At 40.6% G+C, this 9707-nt stretch overlaps 1 pseudogene; it reads right to left on the bottom strand.

Moving 5' to 3' along the window:
- Positions 1–5124: 5124 nt before the first annotated feature.
- LOC113628215 (non-histone chromosomal protein HMG-14 pseudogene) overlaps positions 5125–9707 on the bottom strand; it is a 12277-nt pseudogene continuing 7694 nt past the window's right edge.

The raw sequence follows: 9707 nt of genomic DNA, 5'->3' as shown, positions 1-9707 counted from the left end.
CATCTCTGGGGAGTGATGGGCACGTCGAGAGGAGGGGAACGTCCTCAGACAGTCCCTCCCCTGCACACCTGTGCTCCCAATGCATAGCTTTTCCCTCCTTTACACTTTGGATATTTCCATTTGCTCCTTCCATGCCGACTCCATGTCTCATCTGACTGGCGCGACCACTAAAAATTGTCTCAGTTTTTGGCTTCAGTGGCTTTTTTCTTATGTATCCTTTCATCATTCTGAAGGCAGTGTATCTGCCCCATTAGCGTCACGTCACTCCCAAGAGCCCCGGGCTCAGCTCACCTCTCGCACCTCTTCTCCCAGTTATAGTCCCTGTTAAAAAGAGCTTTTGGCTCCCTTTTGCGTAATAAGGACCCTCAAATCTACTATATGAGTAGCCTTCAGTGCTACTCAAAGTGTGGCTTCTGAGAAGAGAAAAATAGTGGAAACATCCAGAAAGTTTTTAGCAAGTTGACTTTGCTATAACATCCAAGTGGGTGATTTTGAACTTTACATGCTATTCCCAGTTGCCAGCTCCCTTCCAGTGGTTAAAATGGGCCCTGGGGTTGCTAAAGTGGTGTGCTGAGGATGCAGGTTCCTAATGCATTATAGTGGCAACACGGAGGAAGTAGGATGGCCTGTGACCTATGTCTTGGTTTGCCTGGGAGAGTCCCAGCTTGTAACTGTTGTCCTAGCATAATTATGTCAGAGTGTCCCTATTCACTCTCAGAAGTGTCCACATTTGGACAGTAAATTAAATGGCCACTCTCTCTGATCCCCACCCACATTGCATGGCCTCTGTGTTCACCCTCATCTCGTCACCCCAAATTGCATAAGAAGCCACGGTGATTTCAGAGGAGGCCAGAGAAATGCTCCATCCAGTTCAAGTACGTTTCTTCTTCAGGGATCTAACCCTCAGATTCATTTTCCTTATATGCGCTTGGTGCCTTGTGAGTTATATTCCAGTCATTACTGAGAAAGCCCCCTGGTGGGATCACAGAGCCTTGCTCCATAAGCAACTTTCTGCGATGAGAAGTCACAGGAGTCAAGAGCCAGAGGATGCAAGGAGGTGGAAAAAGGGTGACGCTTTCTCTTCACTCTGAGTTGACTGATGTTCTCTGTACATGACGATCTGTAGTTACTGCCTATGTGGTCCCTCGGGAAGAAACTAAAAGTCCAACTTGTCTACAAATACATGCCCTTAACCTGTTACTATGTCTAAAATTCCTACTTCACAGCTACTCTTTCAGTTGAATCCCAAACTCCCAATCCTTCCCTCCCACACTCCCCTCCCCCTTGGCAACCACAAGTCTGTTCTCTATGTCTGTGAGTCTGTTTCTGTTTTGTAGATAAGTTCACTTGTGTCATATTTTAGATGCCACATATAAGTGATATCATGTTATTTGTCTTTCTCTTTCTGACTTACGTCACTTAGTATGATAATCTCTAGTTGCATCTGTGTTGCTGCAAATGGCATTATTTCATTCCTTTTTATGACTAATATTCCACTGTGTGTGTGTGTGTGTGTGTGTGTGTTTATACACACATATACCACATCTTTATCCATTCATCTGTCGATGGACATTTAGGTTGTTCCCATGTCTTGGCTATTGTAAATAGTGCTGCTATGAACATAGGGGTGCATGTATCTTTGTGAACTATAGTTTTGTCTGAATATATGCCCAGGAGTGGGATTGCTGGATCATATGGCAATGCTAGTTACTTGAGGAACTTCCACACTGTTTTCCACAGTGGCTGCACCAACTTACATTCCCACCAGCAGTGTAGCAGAGTTCCCTTTTCTCCACACCCTCTCCAGCATTCATTGTTTGTAGACTTTTAAATGATGGCCATTATGACCGGTGTGAGGTGGTACCTCATTGTACTTTTGATCTGCATTTCTCTAATAATTAGTGATATTGAGCACCTTTTCGTGTGCCTATTGCCCATCTTTATGTCTTCTTTGGAGAGATGTCTGTTTAGGTCTTCTGTCCGTTTATTGATTGGGTTGTTTGGGATTTTTTTGTTATTGAGTTACCTGGTAGTTGGTTTTGAGCCAAAGTACAAAAGAACTGAAGGATGAGAAGTGATAATTGGCTGTTGTTTAAATATGTATTTATTTATTTTGGCCACGCTGGGTCTTTGTTGAGGCATGCGGGATCTTTAGTTGCGTCATGCACACTTCTTAGTTGTGGCATGCGGACTCTTAGTTGCAGCATGCATGTGGGATCTAGTTCCCTGACCAGGGATTCCACCCGGGTCCCCTGCATTGGGAGCGTCGAGGCTTAGCCACTGGACCGCCAGGGAAGTCCTGGCTGTTGTTTAAAACTGTGGACATTCAAATGCTTTTTCTCCTTTGTATTTTCACAGAATGCTAAGAAAGGTTGTAGTGGATTTTGCACGGCTAGGATTATCAAAGATGGAAACTAAATTGTCTTAATCAGGATAGCCTCCCCATTGCCCTTCAACTCACCCTTTTTTCTCCCTTTTCTTAAAACACCAACAGTGTTCTTGCCTTTTAGGGAGGTCCTTCTTCTGAAGAGCAACTTCTTCACTCCTGGACACGTGGCTCAGTGCAGCCCTGAGCAGTTCCCAGGGTTGGAGTTCCTCTTTGTGGACCTTCCTAAGAACCTTGTAATGAGGAGTTAGGGACCCTGCATGGTATGGGCTCACACGCTGACTTCTGCAATGGACTGTAGTGGAGCGATGCTGGCTTTCTCACGTGCAAATGTGCTGTTTCACAATCTCGGGTAGAGAATGGAGCGATTATAAAACTAACCTCTACTTACAAGTTGAACTCAAGCATCAGCGCCCTTCTTTTCAAGGCTCCCCTCTTTCCAGTGCATATGGCAAAGGTGTAGGTGTTAGCTTCGGTGTCTCCTGAGGGGACTCTTGGTATTACTCCTGGAGTCTGAGAGCTCTTCCATCCCTCAGGGATCCCACTTTCCTGCTGGCGTGGATGCACCTTTTTGATAGGGTGCCATTCCCTGCCCCTGGGTACCAGTGGAAGGAGGGATGAGGAATCAGTCAGAATTCCCCTCACTGCCCCATCACATTAGGGTCCACACCAGCACCACACAAGACTGAAGTCTTCACAAAACCATTTCATGACACTTGACCTAACAATATGAAAGAGGATGACTAAATAAGACTTCCCTCATAGTTGACGGAAAAAATACCTCAAAACTTAACCCTCCATGGACAATAAATTACCTGCTTTAAGAATGAGGAATTTTTTTAATGTACTGAAATGGAGCAATCTCCAATATGTATTCTTAAATAAGTAAAGTACAGAATAGTGTTCTGTGTGTGAGTGTGCGTGTGTGCGCACGTGCATGTGTGTGTATGTGAAAAGATACACAAGAAACTGATAATTTTGGCTGGTTCTGGAGAGGAAACCAGATGGCTGGGGTATTTGGGTAGGACTTTTCAGTATACATCCTTTGCCACCTTTTGAATTTGGGATCATGTGAATGTATTAATAATTCAAAAATTAAAGCTAAAGTTATCAGTTTTTGTTTAACATAGCTTGAGCTGGATTTTCTGTCATTTGCAACCAAAGAAACGTGACTGGGCTACCTTTATGGCTATATATTTAGTTTGCTCTATCCACAAGGCAGGTATCTGTTTCTTACATATGAAATACTCAATGTTACTTATTTCTTTTTAGTTCTGTAGTGAGTTCTGTATGGATTTCTTCATGTTACCACCTGCTGCCTTGTGCCTTTTACTGAAGGGTTTGCGTAATTAAATGGAATTTCATCCTGGGGGTGGGTGCAGTACCTTATAATTATGTGCTAAATGTGACTTTCCTCAAAGTCCAAGAGGAAAATAGTTAAGAAGTGAAGCCTTACCAGGGAATCCCCTCAACGGAATATTCCTTTTCCTGCCCAATTCCCAAAGGGAAATGTTTCAGCTCTACAATCTTCCAACATGTGGGAATCTCCACCCACCTAGAGTGTGTACTGCAATGCCTTAGTACATGTGAGCGCTCCTGAAATAGAAGCTCTTACTAGTATTCCTACTCTGCAATTCACTTGAGGGCCAAGAGAATCCCTGGGAATCAGATATCTAAAAGTTCACAAGCCAGGGCCCATCACTTACTAGCTATCTGAGTGGGAGGAAGTTAGCCTTTCTGACCTTTACTTTTCTCATCTGTAAAATAAGTTTCCATTTTATATTTGTAAAATACTTGCTCCAGGATGGTTATGGGGATCCAATGAGACAACGGAGAAAAAGCATTTAACCCAGAGTCTGGTGCAGAGTAAATAACAAACAGCTCCAGACCTCACAGTGGCGAGGCATCTCCATGTGCGTCACGAGCCGTTAGGCACACTTCTGTATTCAGAGGATAGCTGTGTGCCACTCAGTGCAACTCTTCAGTGGTGCTGAACATCTTCTTTTTAATAACATGGGATTTATAACCATGCTCCCCATAGCCTAGCCTTCATTTTCTGTGCCTCACAGTAAACTTTTTAAGGAAAGAACTACTTGGCAGTATCAAACAAGGCCAGCTGCCCTAAATTAAAAATTTTAAACATTTAGTCTGGTTCTACACTGAAGAGAGCTCTCTGATATCTGGAGAAGTTTTTCTTTTCCTTTTGGAAAGTGAAGCATTTTGTTCTCTGAGTGATTGGATATAGGCCTAGATTGTCAAATGATTACCACAGTAAATTTAGACTATTCATTTTTCTTCTTGTGAAAAGAACTTTTAAGATTTACTCTCTTAATTTTGAAATATGTAGTATCCCATTGTTAACTATTGTCACCGTGCTGTATATTACATCCCCAGGACTTACTTATCTTATAATAGATGTTTGTACCTTTTGACCACATTCATCCAGTTTGCCCACTTTCATCCAGTTTGCCCACTCCCTCCCCCTGCCTCCGGAAACCACCAATCTGTTCTTTGTATCTATAAGTTCAGTTTCTTTTTAGATTCTATCTATGAGTGAGATGATACAGTATTTGTCTTTCTTTGTCTGACTTATTTCACTCAGCGTAAAATCCTCAAGGTCCCTGCTTGTTGTCCCTAATGGCAGGATTTCCTTCTTTTTTATTGTTGAATAATATTCATATGTATCTGTGTATATATATGTATGTATTTGTATACACATCATATCTTCTCTTTCCAGTCATCTGTTGATAGACACTTAGATTGTTTCCATGTCTTGTCTATTGTAAATAATGCTGCAGTGAACAGGGGGGTACAGAGAGCTTTTCGAGAGAGTGATTTTTTTTCTTTCATAATTGAGATTTTATTGGTTGTTTTGAGGATGAGTGCACAGACATTTCAATTTGTCCACAATTCTCAACATACGTACCAAAAATCTAAAAAATCATGTAGTTGTGATTCTTTTCTACACAGTCATTGCAGTGACTTTCCAGCTTAAAATTTGGAGGCAAATTTCCCTTAACAGGACATCAAGTACCAACATCTTCAGATATTGGCATGTTGTTACATCGTAAGTCCTACTAATTCACAATTTAATATCACATACCCTACATAGTCAAATTGTCAATCATTCACAGCACATTAACAAAGTTACTAGGAAAACTGGACTACCGCCACCAAGGATGTTACAGAGTGCACAGAATTCTGACCAGGAGAGCCAAGATCAAGGAGTGAGTGGTTCGCTTTAGGAAACAATTCTGGTAGAATTCTACCAGAAACAACATGGGAAGAGAAGCAATTTAAAGTGTTCAGGACATTAAATGCACAACTGACTCCAAACTGCCATTTAGTGTGCTTTGTATTATAGGATAGAAAGGCTACCCGCCCCCCCATCTATGGAATGTTAAGCTCACACCCAAGACAATCAAAGCCTCCCATATTCAATACCCACTATTTTCTGGTTGTACCAAAAAATAAGCAACCAGCAAATGATTTCACCTCTTAAAAATAAAAAAAAAAGCATTTACAGTTAAAAAATGGGATGAGGTAGGATTCCCTCGTTTTTAAAAATGTTTCTAGAACTACTAAAAAACTTGCGTTTACAAAATAGTTGATAAAAATGTTCCTCTGGAAGGTACAAGAAGGGAGACAGGGACCACTGATGGGACCGGGTGCGTGGTATTAATCAGACTTGGCTTCTTTCTCTGCTGCTTTATCAGAGGCTGGGGGCTCCTCGTTTTTAGTTTCTCTGTTTTCCGCAGGTAAGTCGTCTTCAGTCTCTTGGTTAGCCACTTCGGCCTGTTTTTCCTTTGCTCCCCTTTTCACTTTTTTTGCTCCCCTTTGCACTGTTTTGTCTGAAGATGTATCCTTTCCTGCCGCCTGTTTTGGGCTTCGTTCCCACTTCTGCAGGAGCCGGTGTAGCTGACAACCTCGCCCATCTCCCCTCGGGCTCCTCGTTTGCCGCCCCCGTGGCGGAGCTGACCTTTGGCAAAGCTGGGATGGCTGGCCGCTGCCGTTCCTCCTGCTGCCCGAGCTGCTTGGGGACCCGCTTGAGATAGTGATTTTCTTTCTTTTGGATAAATTCCCATAAGTGGGGCTGCTGTATCACATGGTGGTTCTATTTTCAATTTTTGGAAGAAACTCCATACTGTTTTCCATAGTGGCTGCACCAGTTTACATTCCCATCAACAGTGCACAAGTGTTTCCTTTCTCCACATCCTCTCCGGTATTTATTTCTTGTCTTCTTGATAATAGCTATTCTAACAGGTATGAGGTGACATCTCATTGTGGGATTGATTTGCATTTCCTGATTATTAGTGATGTTGAACACTTTTTCATGTATCTGTTGTCCATTTGTATGTCTTCTTTGGAAGAACGTCTATTCAGTTCCATTTTTTTTGTTTCTTTTTTTATATTGTGAGTTCTTGTTAGTCATCAAATTTATACACATCAGTGTATACATGTCAGTCCCAATCGCCCAATTCAGGACACCACCATCCCCACCCCACCGTGGTTTTCCCCCCTTGGTGTCCATACGTTTGTTCTCTACATCTGTGTCTCAACTTCTGCCCTGCAAACCAGTTCATCTGTACCATTTTTCTAGGTTCCACATACATGCGTTAATATACGATATTTGGTTTTCTCTTTCTGACTGACTTCACTCTGTATGGCAGTCTCTAGATCCATCCACGTCTCAACAAACGACTCAATTTCGTTCCTTTTTATGGCTGAGTAATATTCCATTGTATATATGTACCACAACTTCTTTATCCATTCATCTGTCAATGGGCATTTAGGTTGCTTCCATGACCTGGCTATTTTAAATAGTGCTGCAATGAACAATGGGGTGCATGTGTCTTTTTGAGTAATGGTTTTCTCTGGGTATATGCCCAGTAGTGGGATTGCTGGATCATACAGTAATTCTATTTTTAGTTTTTTAAGGAACCTCCATACTGGTCTCCATAGTGCTGTATCAATTTATATTCCCACCAACAGTGCAAGAGGGTTACCTTTGCTCCACACCTTCTCCAGCATTTGCCCTTTGTAGATTTTCTGATGATTCCCATTCTAACTGGTGTGAGGTGATACCTCATTGTAGTTTTGATTTGCATTTCTCTAATAATAAGTGATGTTGAGCAGCTTTTCATGTGCTTCTTGGCCATCTGTATGTCTTCTTTGGAGAAATGTCTATTTAGGTCTTCTGCCTACTTTCAGATTGGGTTGTTTGTTTCTTCAATATTGAGCTGCATGAGCTGTTTATATATTTTGCAGATTAATCCTCTGTCCGTTGATTCGTTTGCAAATATTTTCTCCCATTCTGAGGGTTGTATATTTGTCTTGTTTCCTTTGCTGTGCAAAAGCTTTTAAGTTTCATTAGGTTCCATTTGTTTATTTTTGTTTTTATTTCCATTACTCTAGGAGGTGGATCAAAAAAGATCTTGCTGTGATTTTTGTCAAAGAGTGTTCTTCCTATGTTTTCCTCTAAGAGTTTTATAGTGTCCGGTCTTACATTTAGGTCTCAAATCCATTTTGAGTTTATTTTTGTGTATGGTGTTAGGGAGTGTTCTGATTTCATTCTTTTACATGTATCTGTCCAGTTTTCCCAGCACCATTTATTGAAGAGACAGTCTTTTCTCCATTGTATATCTTTGCCTCCTTTGTCATAGATTAGTTTACCATAGGTGTGTGGGTTTATCTCTGGGCTTTCTATCTTGTTCCATTCTTCTATATTTCTGTTTTTGTGCCAGTACCATATTTTCTTGATTACTGTAGCTTTGTAGTATAGTCTGAAGTCAGGGAGTCTGATTCTTCCATCTCTGTTTTTTTTCCCTCAAGACTTCTTTGGTTATTCAGGGTCTTTTGTGTCTCCATACACATTTTAAGATGATTTGTTCTAGTTCCGTAAAAAATGGCTTTGGTCATTTGATGGGGATTGCATTGACTCTGTAGATTGCTTTGGGTAGTAGAGTCATTTTCACAATATTGATTCTTTCAATCCAAGAACATGGTATATCTCTCCATCTGTTTGTATCATCTTTAATTTCTTTCATCAGTGTCTTATAGTTTTCTGCATACAGGTCTTTTGCCTCCCTAGGTAGGTTTATTCCTAGGTATTTTATTCTTTTTGTTGCAATGGTAAATGGAAGTGTTTCCACAATTTCTCTTTCAGATTTTTCATCATTAGTGTATAGGAATGCAAGAGATTTCTGTGCATTAATTTTGTATCCTGCTACTTTACCAAATTCATTGATTAGCTCTAGTAGTTTTCTGGTGGCATTTTTAGGATTCTCTATGTTTAGTATCATGTCATCTGCAAACAGTGACAGTTTTACTACTTCTTTTCCAATTTTTATTCCTTTTATTTCTTTTTATTCTCTAATTTCCGTGGCTGGGACTTCCAAAACTATGTTGAATAATAGGGGTGAGAGTGGACATCCCTGTCTCGTTCCTGATCTTAGAGGAAATTCTTTCAGTTTTTCACCATTGAGAATGATGTTTGCTATGGGTTTGTCATATATGGCCATTATTATGTTGAGGTAGGTTCCCTCTGTGCCCACTTTCTGGAGAGTTTTTATCATAAATGGGTGTTGAATTTTGTCAAAAGCTTTTTCTGCATCTATTGAGATGATCATATGGTTTTTATTCTGCAATTTGTTAATATGGTGTATCACATTGATTGATTTGTATCACATTGAAGAATCCTTGCATCCCTGGGATAAATCCCACTTGATCATGGTGTATGATCCTTTTAATGTGTTGTTGGATTCTGTTTGATAGTATTTTGTTGAGGATTTTTGCATCTATATGCCTCAGTGATATTGGTCTGTAATTTTCTTTTTTTGTAGTATCTTTGTCTGCTTTTGGTATCAGGGTGATGGTGTCCTCGGAGAATGAGTTTGGGAGTGTTCCTGCCTCTGCAATGTTTTGGAAGAGTTTGAGAGGGATGGGTGTTAGCTCTTCTCTAAATGTTTGATAGAATTCACCTGTGAAGCCATCTGATCCTGGACTTTTGTTTGTTGGAAGATTTTTAATCACAGTTTCAATTTCATTACTTGTGATTGGTCTGTTCTTATTTTCTGTTTTTTCCCGGTTCAGTCTTGGAAGCTTATACCTTTCTAAGAATTTGTCCATTTCTTCCAGGTTGTCCATTTTATTGGCATAGAGTTGCTTGTAGTAGTCTCTTAGGATGCTTTGTATTTCTGCGGTGTCTGTTTTAACTTCTCCTTTTTCATTTCTAATTTTATTGATTTGAGTCCTCTCCCTCTTTTTCTTGATGAGTCTGGCTAATGGTTTATCAATTTTGTTTATCTTCTCAAAGAACCAG

The sequence above is a fragment of the Aethalodelphis obliquidens genome, unplaced genomic scaffold, assembly GCF_003676395.1.
Source record: "Aethalodelphis obliquidens isolate GAN/ISIS:26980383/991018 unplaced genomic scaffold, ASM367639v1 scaffold23, whole genome shotgun sequence".
Lineage (NCBI taxonomy): Eukaryota > Metazoa > Chordata > Mammalia > Artiodactyla > Delphinidae > Aethalodelphis > Aethalodelphis obliquidens.
Note: the sequence above shows the minus strand (reverse complement) of the source record. Positions and strands in the feature narration are given on the sequence as shown.